A 12,360-nucleotide genomic window follows, 5' to 3' on the forward strand; every position below is an offset into this window, starting at 1 on the left:
TCTTCAAGCTGTCCTCTCCCCTCTTATAGGGTTTTTGACATCATCAAGCTCCGCCCAAATGACCAGGGCCGATTGGTTCCTGAGTTGGCCCCTCCCCCTAGCATAGACATTAACACCTCCCCTCAGCCAGCCCCATGACTCCTCACACAGGAAGCTGTCTGCTTCCCGGCATGCTCCCCGGGCCTCCCGCCCCGGAAGAGCAAGCCACAGTGTCCAGAGGCTCAATGAGGCAAGCTGAGCCATTCAAAGAAAACAAAAGCCATTATGGCTACACTCCAGCCCTTGTTATAGGATACATAATCTAATCAGCCATGTATCCTAGAACATACATTGTGATCCAATTACAAAGGAAACTAAAACATATCATTCATTATAAAGCAAAACATATCATTCAGTGACATTCCCAAACATTGGTTAACGATTCAAATGCGATCCACCCCTAGATCCCAGCAAAATAATCTCTTCAATCAATCATCCCCAAAATAATTATTAATAATTCAAATGTCCACCCCTAAATCCTTGTATCCATTACATAGGATCAATAATATCATAACAATAAAACAACACAGCAAGGATAACACAAAATAAGTAAACAGAACACTATCATCATTTCCACCCCCCTTGAACGATTGGGGCTCAAAATCTTGGGGTGAGGGGTGAAGGTCTCATTTTCCATAGCTTCTTCATGCTGAAATTGGATGTAGAGATGGCCCTGCCCCCAAAAAGTCCCATTCCAGAGGTCATTTCTTTAACAAGCTGGCAGGAATTCCAAGAATGCTACATGCTTAGGCAGTCACCGGAAAGTGCAGGGTGCTTAAGCCTGAAGGAAACAAAACTAGCAACAAGGTTAGCCAAAACAAAGGACAAAAAGAATAGACAAGTATGGACTATAATTCTTCAAATAAAATCATCTCAAGTTTGGTTGAGATTTCAGTTATGCAAAGATCCAACATCAGAGCCAAACTCAGGTGGGAAATGTTTCTTTTCAAAAGGAACATAATGAGGAAGCCAAGAGGATCCCACCCTAGATATAGACTAAGATTGTCCTCCCAGCCTTTCCCCAAATGTACAAGTTTTCATCCGTTAATCACACAAGGTCACCTTCAGTCTGAGTGGCTTGTAGGCTTGCAGGAGCAGTTCTTATTTCCCTATTTCTCGTGTTATCAAGTCCTCTATACATTCTGTATAATTCATTGGTTGGAATTCCATCTATCATTTCAAAACCTACCCCTGCTCTCAATAAAGCAGTAAACATTTCTTTCCTTGTTACTCTCCTTTGGCGCCAAGTTTGCTGGTTATTCACCCTTCTCTCTTGAGGAGATCTATCCCTTCCCCAGTCACCTAAGTCATATAACTGTAAAATCTTATTTATCACTGTTGTAAGACGGCTCCCTACTTCTCCAAGTAATAAATTCAAAATTAGTTGTTTATAAGCAGGGGGAGCTGTCCTAATTATTAAATTCCTATGAGGCAGTTCCATTGAATCATTGTAATATTTGTCTGCAGTTCCTGTCATAATGGCAGTCTTCATTACCTCCTCCTTTAGTCTCATGATACAATCTCTAAGTGAATACCAGGGTCTGTGCTCAGTGGGCCACATAGAATCAGTAGCATATCTCTTATTGCATCCCACAGCAGCTAATGCCAACAGAGTAGTCCTGCTATCACCATCTCCTTGCTGATGATGTTCCCTAAAAGCTTGTTGAACTAGAGGATCATGGCTGATACCTATGAATCTCATGCAGTCTGTCCCATCTACTGATATTCCACCGGCCCCTTGATCACTGAGTCTTACCATCCAAGATATCAATGGTTCTCCTATTCTTTGGCTGAATCTACTCAAAATATCTGTGACCTCTTGCGGTGAGAAATCTTCCTGAATTTCCCTTGTAACTGAATCTTCACCTCGGGTTTCTGTCTTCCTCCTTTGTATGGGTCGAGCCCTTGTCTGATCATTTAACCATCTCCTATTCTCTGTGTGAGGCACATCCTGAACCCCAGTAGTGTTTTGTGCCTCAGCCCCTAACATTGTCTCATTCTCTCCCCACTCACTTCCTCTGCCACCATGGCTAGGACGAAGCAGGCAGTCAGGCTCTTTCTGGGCTGGGTTGAAATGCACTCTGGGCTTTTTTGGTCTCCTGTTGCTCTTAGCCACATTAATAGAAAAGTTCTCATTTGAGTCAGTTTGGTCTCCTGCTATCTGAGATTCCTCTTCTTCCTGTGGGGTAGGAGTGCCCCCATGTCTTTCACTTAATCTCAATCTTTCGTATACTAGCCGGTAGGCTGATAACACTATCCAGCTTTGCCTAGATAGTGATGCCCCTGACTGAATCCCAACTTCTCGTAAACACTTTTCTAAATCCCTAGGATCTCCTCTCCGTAGCCTTGGTTCCCAGTTTTCGCAGGGTCCAGCTTTTTTAGCCAATTCTTTTGCTAGGGAGGAATAAAATGGATCCTCCCATCCTGGGATATTCATCTCTTCCTCTGAAATTGTTCTGCTTCTAAATAGAGATCTTATACCTAGCGATCCTGTTCGTGACGCCAAATGTATCAGGAGGGCAGAGTTTATAATCTCAAAGAGGATCATAAACATGTCTGAAAGGTTCGGAACCGCCGGATATAAGAAACTCTCAAAGTAGAAGGCAGAAGAATCAAAACATTTATTTAGGCTCCACAGTAACCAACCCATGAACCAGAAGCCCCATTTTGATATGTTGATCAAAATCTTCCAGGCCCAATAAGTACGCCTTGCAAGAGTAACCAGGAGGCTACAGAGAAGCATGATTGCGTAAAGCAAAATCATGCTTCCCCCTCGATGGTAATAAGATTACCCACTGGCCTGAAGTCTTTGTTCAGCTTCCTCCCGTAGATCAGCTCTGCTACTGGCAGCTCCTGCCTCAGCTGTGTCTGTGTCTGTAACTGAAGCTGCAACTGAAACTGACGATGTAACTGTCGCTGTAACTGACGTAACTGTCGTAACTGTCGCTGGCTCCAACCGGAAAAGGAAAGAGAGTCTTCAAGCTGTCCTCTCCCCTCTTATAGGGTTTTTGACATCATCAAGCTCCGCCCAAATGACCAGGGCCGATTGGTTCCTGAGTTGGCCCCTCCCCCTAGCATAGACATTAACACCTCCCCTCAGCCAGCCCCATGACTCCTCACACAGGAAGCTGTCTGCTTCCCGGCATGCTCCCCGGGCCTCCCGCCCCGGAAGAGCAAGCCACAGTGTCCAGAGGCTCAATGAGGCAAGCTGAGCCATTCAAAGAAAACAAAAGCCATTATGGCTACAGTGTGTGTGTGTGTGTGTGGAATACATGCACACAGAGTACAGACATTAAATTCTTGTTGATAAATTAATTCCAATGCTTTCTATATTATTTCTACTTCTGATGAAAAATATATATAACTGAAATTCTTGTTCTTTTTTACAATGATCTATGGTATAGTCACTTATTTCTCGATCTTGCAAAAGTTGCTCTACATATATTTTAATGACTGAGCATGATAAGATGCAAAATTGGCATTGTCACAGAGCACACTCAACACTCCTCCCTCACAAGTCCCAAGGGAAATCCAAGCTCATTTTTTGTATCATCCTGGATGTCATAGAGCTTTTCTTATGTTACTTAAGGAAACTTTCAAGGAATCTGTATCTTAAAAAAGTCCTAAAAATATGTCATATAAATCTATTACTATTATCTAGAATCTAGATTTTTGCCTTTAAATAGGCATACATATTTATCATATCTGAGCTCCTTTTTATTACATCTACCCAAATAATATAGTATTATTAGGTCTTCCATGTTAGTTCACAACATTTTTCTAATTTATTTCTTGTTGTCCTAATATTCACACCGATGATGACCTCAATTGTTGCACAGATGGCTCTCATAAGTAGGTGAAAGAGTAGAGTAGACATATAGATTGGTAGTTTTTAATGTTTTTTCATCATCTTTTTTAAAAAATAAAGTTTATTTTCTCCATTCCTCTGGTATAATTCCCTTCTTTAAATACCTTACAGATCTGTTCTTCAGTGCTTGCCAAATTCTGTTTCTTTAAGCACAAATTCCCAGTATATATACTTAATCACTTACAATGGCTTTTACCATCTTAATTCTCTTTATTTCAGTTTCTACCCTTCTTATGAGTACATTTAGGATGGTGTGGTGGTTCAAATGTCATTGATTATGAAAACTGTTTTAGTAATCATTACAGATCTTTTCCATTTTTCTTCTATTTCTTCTTCCATTTTTATACTAAAATGCCCTTCAGGATGACTTTCCCTTAGGTGTATCTCCTGATATGTTTTCTTTAAATGGGTTTTATCCTCTGCTGCTTCATAAGACAATGTTGCTTATAATCATTCATTGTCTTTCTTTGTAAGATTTTAGAGACCAGCATGTCATAAACAGACTTTCACAAGTGAATTTCAACAATAGACCCCATCATTGCCTTTTTACAATTCACTGAAAGATGTAGAGACTTTAAGATCCCATTGTGGTTATACTTTGTGGATTATTAAAAAAACGAATTCAGTAAGGAAAAACATGATTTTAAAGTTTCTTTTCAAATAAGGTATCTCCCATCCATATATCAATCATTCAAGATTTATTTGAAATAATCATGTTAAAATGCCCCCTCTGACCACAAACATAAGCATAAAACAGATGTATTTTTACTAAAGGTATCTACCACTTTGAGGAGATCTAACACCAGTTGCAAGTTTAAAAGAATTAATATGAGAGGGAGGGCTTTCAAATGTTTATGACATTTTGCTGATTACATCAACTCCTAGAATACCTCAGAGCCTCCTGAAAGCAATCTGTAGCCACTCAAAAGACACTGGCATTTTTGTCCACACAGGAAGTACCAAGTAAAGATCAAATGTATATTCCCCAGATTTTGACATACATTTAAATGGAAAATCCAAAGATTATGCCATCACTTTGCATGCCTGGAGCAGATAATACATACAGACCCTAAGTTGGACTGGGAATTGAACAGGAAGAAGAGAACAGTCTGAAATGCTTGTGGTAAATTATAATGCTTCTTCAATTACTCTAAGTTTAACATGGAAAAACAAGGACCATCTTTTTAATAGAAACGCTCCGCCCATGTTGCAATATGGCAGAGAGCCAGAGTACAATTGTCTCCAAAGAATTAAAAATGAAAATCCACAGATAATAGTGAAGAGGTACATGGTGACTGTGAGCTGGCTGCCACATATGCCAATAAGAAACTTCAAAGAATAGTGAGGAATGATATGTGAAATAGAGAAAATGCACAATAAGGGCCAGCTAGGTGGCACAATGAGTATAGTACCGGCTCTGGAGTCAGGAGGACCTGAGTTCAGATCCAGCCTCAGACATTTGACACATTTACTATCTGTGTGACCTTGGGCAAGTCAATTAACCCCAATTGCCCTGCCTTCCCCCCTCAAAAGAAAAGAAATGCATAATAAGAAAAGAAGATGGTCCGATTGTGAAAGTGAAGAATGGTGGACAGCTAGAATGTTTCTCTGGTACTCTCATCTTGTCAGATTAAAGTGAGAAAAGCTTTCAAGAAGATGGGCAAATCCCCTGTATCTAACTCATGTAAGGACATAGACAAGGTCCAACAGGTTGGGCAAATATGAGTGAGTTGTGATCAGCATCATTGGAAGGAACTTCTAAATCTATGAAATCATAGATATCCTTTTGAGTATTTGGAATACTTGCTGTTCTGACTGAAAACAAAACAGGGACATGTGAAATCAACCAGGAATTTACAAAAAAAGTTTGGCAAATTATCTGAACTTAATTAAGGTTCATTTCAGTTCAAGTTTTGGCAAAGATTCCAGCAAGTTTTTGTTTTGTCCAAACCAGTGTATCTCTAATCATGATGCTAGCAACCAGCTGTGTTGATTCACTTTTATCCAATACATGGTTTTATTGTGCTTCAGAGGAAAAGGACTTTGCTTTCTATTGTTCAATCAAGAGTGTTTTTCATCAAGAAACAACATATGCAGGCATTCTTATTCTGGTTGAATTCTACAGGAAAGCCTAGGACGAACACTTAGTTTTATTCCTTTTAAGCTGGTTACTTATTAGCAGAAACAAGAAAACATTTCTTTTTCTTTTTTTCTACTAGGCTTCTTTATATTTTAAAAGAAGAATTGTGAAATTTTCTGACTTATGATAGCAATTCAATTTTGTGATTCAGGCATATAATTGTATCACCAGAGTTGACCAGGTACATACCTCTGCATTATTTTGTGACAGGGATTGAAAATAATCACATGAAGACATGGCATGAAACTGTGTGCATGTAGTGGTAGAGAAAAAAAAATCAAGTGCTGCTTAGAACTATAATTGATAGGCAAGAGTCCCTGATGGTCCAATTATCCTCTATCCAACAGTTGCATATGTCAAGTTGATTCAACAGTGATTATAAAGGTTATACCACCATATTTAGTGTGGCTCCATCAACTTCAATGAAAAAAAATAACTTCAGCTGCCTTTAATTTATGTTAGGAGTAGAAAACAGTTTGTTATTTTGTGTTCTCAGAGTAAACTCTTTAGGGAAATTCTTACATCACCACATTTCACATCATGAAGCAATGATGGATGTCTTCATACCCTTGCATATGTGTGTTCCATTTAACACAAACCTCTGTCTCATAAAAACACATTGATCCAAACTCTGATGAAATTCCAATCCAATTCAATACAGCAAAGAGATAATTCTACTATTCAAGTATTTTAAAATTAAGTACATTAACTTTTAAAGCAAATAAAATATGACCTTACATGGAGGGTTTCAATGTTATTACCTTCTATTTGAGTTGCAAATCCACTTAATCAGGAACTGATGATGGAATAAGCAGCTCATTCTAAAACAGCATTCATTGCTATGTTTAATAACAAAATTAGCTTCTTATAATTGCTAAGCCATATATAATCTTAGTCCTGAAAGGCATTTCCTCAATTATATTATTGACATTTTTATTTTATTTTATTCTAAACAAGAAATAAAGCAAGCATTTATATAATAATAGAATAAAAAAGATTTTACATGAACCTAAAAATCTATTATGAACAACTTGTTATTCCTTTTACATATATATTAAAGTTATCATGTAACTTTCTCTTTTTTTGCTTTTTTTCTTCCCTCTCCATCCTCCCCAGGCCCTAGAGATGGCTGCCATTAGATACAAATATGTGCGTGTGTGTGTGTGTGTGTGTGTGTGTGTGTGTGTGTGTAAAATCATTTTTACATCTATTTATCAGTTCTGTCTCTGCATGCAGAGAGCATTTTCCTTCATAGGTCCTCTGTAGTTACTTTGACTTGTTTCAAACATCAGTGACTTGTCATTCTATTTTATATTATCTGTATAAAAATAGATTTTCCACACATATATTTATACATGCACAGAAGTTGGCAAGACAAAATGAATAAGGCAATAGACAAAGAGTCAGGAGAATTAGGTTCAAATTCTGATGAGCTTCGCAATAATGGGCATATCTCTTAACCTCTCATAACCTCAGTTTTCTCATTAGTAAAAATAATACCTGTATTACCTACTTCATTCAAATAATCAATCAATGAGTTTCTAAAATGCCTATGTGCCAGCTAATGTGCTAAGTTGGGGGTGGGGGAAGGAGGGTACAAAAATAAAAGTTAAAGAGTCCATGACCTCAAGTGGCTTATATTCTATCAGGGGAGATAACATAAGCAACATATGAACATGCATATACAAAGTATGTACAAAAGAGATAGAATGTGATTTTTGTAGGGGAGGGTACTTCAAGGTGTTGTTATGAGGAAAATACTTTGTAAACCTTAAAGTTCCATAAAAGTGAGTTATTATTGATAATGTTCTATATTCATCTAAAAATTCATTATATGAGGTACTTCAGCTGAAATAATGGCTAAGTATAAAAAAAACGTTGAATAAATCAACACAGCCTGCAATCCAACATTCCCTACCCACACACTAGTAAAATTACTAACCTCATTGAAAATTGCTTATCCTGTTAAACGAACGTTCTATTAAGAAAAATAGCTCTCCCCACGTACATGCACGATCCCAATAACATGTTCGGTTTTCTCAATATTCTTCATTTTTTTAATCAACTCTAAGCCTCAGAAATTCAAGGCCAATGTAGGGTAATTCCAGTAGGTGGAGTAATAGTAAAGCAAATATTCAGCCTGGAGATATATATATACACGTGTGTGTGTGTGTGTGTGTGTGTGTGTGTATGTGTGTGTGTGCGTGTGTGTGCTCAAGCTTGCGGGTGTATAACACTACTATTGTTCTCTTGTGCTGAAATTTGCATAAAGCAGATGAGGTTAATATTAGATTGGAGCACAAAATCATCTCTATAGATAAAACCATTGTTCTACAGAGTAAATGCATTACTTTAAGATAAAAATGAAAATCCATTTCATTTCCAAATTTCAGTCTTTTTTCTCCTCCCTACTTCCAGAAGTTTGGTCTCTTGTAGCACAAGTATTTAAGAGAAAGAAATTTGAGAGACTGCTTCATCAGTGGCGCCAAATTTGACAGAGAAATCCTGAGTGATGCCTTAGGGGAATCAGAGAGCATAGACTCTGGCAATTTCAACTCTGATATTAGGGTCATTTGAGATTTGAGAGACAAGCTTGTCTAATAATGTCATGCCCTTGCCAACCAACACTTGCTTAGCATGGCCAAAACCTTCACTATATTGGACAGGAGCACTACTGAAAAGCTCTTTTGCCTAGCAGTGGGACCAAAGAGATGAAATGGGTGCTGTCTTAGAATCTAGTTAAACTTCTCTTGAGATCGCACTAAGCTGTCACAATCAAATCATCTGTCAAGTATGTGTTTGTGTAATCCATACATTAATTATCCATAGCTCAACACCAAATGAAAACTAAGAAGGGTTTTTGTAACTCACTCTGACCTGGGCTGGCAGGCTTAAAAAACCATTACTTAACGAGTGAGGTTGGATTTGCATTAGCAGAATCCTAGCACACCAGCAATACCATTCTCTACTTTGAAGAAAAATTTTTGCCCCCTGAACTATGAACACAAAGCCTTGCACAGATCTACTTGAGAATTCTAGTCAAGTGCAGACAATAACGCAGACAGCCCAAAATGGAAGCCCCTGGGATTGCTTCCAGAATGAACATCAATACACAGGCGCTCATTCTGGGTAATTGCACTCATTCTAGGTTAACCTGGAGATTGCTCCAGGTCACTGAAACATCCGAGTTTGGAATGGGAGACAATTGAAGATCACCTTGGGTACTGAACAAGTATTCACCCCACTATGGCCAAGAAGGGCATATCAAAGAAAGCAGATTACTCAGTACTTTGCCATCTACTAGAGTTACATTCTCTATGGATAGTGGTAACCACATATACATATAGATAAAACATATACAAAATTTCACTTATACTTACCAAATTACTACCAGAAAAAATAACATGCAGCAGAGAAGAAACTCAAGAACAACGATGTACTTCACAGATACTACCTCATCCTATATCCAAGGTGAAATATGTAGAATAATCTTTTAAGTTGCAAAATACTATGTGTGCAAGGTATTCTTATTAAATTTGGTGCTGCTATTATCTACACCTTTTCATCAAACATATTGAAGTACAATAATTTCAATCTGGGCACTTGCACCTCATTGGTACCCTCTGCTCTTGGACCCCTGCTGAATGAAGGGTGGAATGGAGAACTCCTCCAAAAATTTCCATTTCAGGAGGTGAGCCAGGTCAGTTATCTTTTTATTTTCCACCTAGCTGCACTCTTGCCATCTTCTTTATCGTGCACCTGCATCAGGTACTTCCCTATCTCCTTTTTCAGCTTCCTTTTGTAAGTTGTCTTCTCCTATTAGAGTATAAACTCCTTGAGGGCAGGAATTGTCTTTCTTTCTCTTTTTTATATCACCAGGTGCTTAGCACAGTTCCTAGCATGTAGTAAGCATTTAATAAATGTTTACTGACTGACTTTATGAGGAAAGAACTTTGTAAACTTTAGAATTCTATATAAGCATGATATATTAATATGAGAACTTTTTTAAACAGATTTGGAATTCAATGCTAGGAATGAATGCAATTCGTTGAAAATCATGCAATTTGCCAAAACAATTGATAGTTGCTATATAATCACAATTCTATTTTTATTCTTTGTACATATGTATTTATATGCATATGTATATGCATGCACATTTGTGTTTATGTATGTATTGTAGGTCAAGGAAGGCTGGGGCTCAAGATAGAATCTAATTACCTTATAAAATGATGGAAATTGTTTCCTCTACATTGCAACAGAATGTTCTTTCCCTAAGTAGAGTTACTGGAAAAATTCAAAAGAATTCAGAAAAAGTTGGAAGGCCCCACTTACATTCACATTTGGCTTACTTGAATTGTTTGCAAAATTCCATGTGGCTGAATGAACCTACTAATAGGAATTTTACAAACACAATTTGAGTAACATAGAAGTTAACAATATCTTGTTTCTGATTCTTTTCCTTTTTGTGGGTAAATAAAAAGAAAAGTCAATATTTTAGTTATAAAACAAAATTTTAAAACTGACAAATTAAAGCATTTATTCTTAAATATTTCTCCTCTTCTAATCATCTCTCTATTCAAACAATTTTATGTAAAAAATATAAGCAATATTTTTCCTATGTTTACCCTTTAATAGCTAATATTTTTAGAAAGGGATGCCAACAATTCTGGGTAGGATTTTCTTCAGTTTAGTAAGTTATGGACCTGTTTATATGCTAGTATTATCTATAGGATTGAATGAATGAAAAATACCTACTATATGCCAGGTGCCAGGTGCTTTTCAATATTCTGGAATATAAATACAAAAGAGAAACAACCCCTGCTCTCAAGGATCTAACATTGTATTTTAATAGCAGAAAATACTTCAACTAGCTCACAGCTAGCCCCTTTTCAGATTATTAAAGATTATTTATTTTGTCTTATAAGCAATGACTCGTGTCTCAATGGCTCAGAATATATAATGTGTTATTCTTAAAATTTATATTAAACTTAGTGTCTATACAATTTAGTGGCAAAGCAACCAGTAATAACACAGACATAAAACATTATTTAAATGTTTGAACTGAAAGATCACACCTAAAGTCACCTTTGATCATCAGCATAACTCTTATTTTCTCACTTATTTAACTACCTCTCACATATGAAGACCATAATACCCTGGGCAGGCCACTTAACCTCTATGTGCCTCAGCACCTCTCAGGCTACATAAATTGTATGAAAATTGTAGGTCTTCAAAGAGAGTAATTTCCTCAATAAAGAACTCCCAACACTGATGAAATCATAGGTCTAGAACCTTTCCCCTGCCACCCCCAAGATATTTTTCAACAAAGAAAATAGGTGAGCCAAACCCAGAGAAATTGGTAAAATAATAACAATAATAATTAATAATGATAATAATTTTAAAGGAGAACAAGGAGCACAGGATAGCAGTAATCAGGGGAAAAGCAGCAGAAATTGGCAGAAGGCAAGGACAAGGAGAGCTCTATGGGAGAACCATACGGAAAGCCTCAGTGAGCCCAATGTAATCATGGATGCTGCATCCTAAAGAAGTTCTCAGTTACAATCATCATGTCAGCAGGACTCTGCATACTTGTGGAGTCATAATGTATAGTCTGTACTTTTCATGCTCTTCTATCTTTATCTGTTGCAGTAAAATCTTCCCCTGCTGTACTGTGGGGACAACATGCTTGAAAAAGCAGAGTAAGTATCAGCCTTCCATTTTATTTTTTAATTTTTTTATTTATTTAACATATTTAGTTTTCAGCATTGATTTTCACAAGAATTTGAATTACAAATTTTCTCCCCATTTCTACCCTCCCCCCCACTCCAAGATGCCGTATATTCTGGTTGCCCTGTTCCCTAGTCAGCCCTCCCTTCTGTCACCCCACTCCCCTCCCATCCCCTTTTCCCTTCCTTTCTTGTAGGGCAAGATAAATTTCTATGCCCCATTGCCTGTGTATCATATTTTCTAGTTGCATGCAAAAACTTTTTTTGTTTGTTTTTTTTTTTTGTTTTTGAACATCTGTTTTTAAAACTTTGAGTTCCAAATTCTCTCCCCTCTTCCCTTCCCACCCACCCTCCCTAAGAAGTCAAGCAATTCAACATAGGCCACATGTGTATCATTATGTATAACCATTCCACAATACTCATGTTGTGAAAGACTAACTATATTTTGCTCCTTCCCAACCCATCCCCTTTTATTGAATTTCCTGCCTTGACCCTGTCCTCTTTCCAAAGTGTTTGTTTTTGATTACCTCCACCCCCATCATCCCTCCCCTCCATCATCCTACCCTTTTTTTATCTTCTTCCCTCTT

Source organism: Trichosurus vulpecula, chromosome 4 (genome assembly GCF_011100635.1).
Source record: "Trichosurus vulpecula isolate mTriVul1 chromosome 4, mTriVul1.pri, whole genome shotgun sequence".
NCBI classification, from domain to species: domain Eukaryota; kingdom Metazoa; phylum Chordata; class Mammalia; order Diprotodontia; family Phalangeridae; genus Trichosurus; species Trichosurus vulpecula.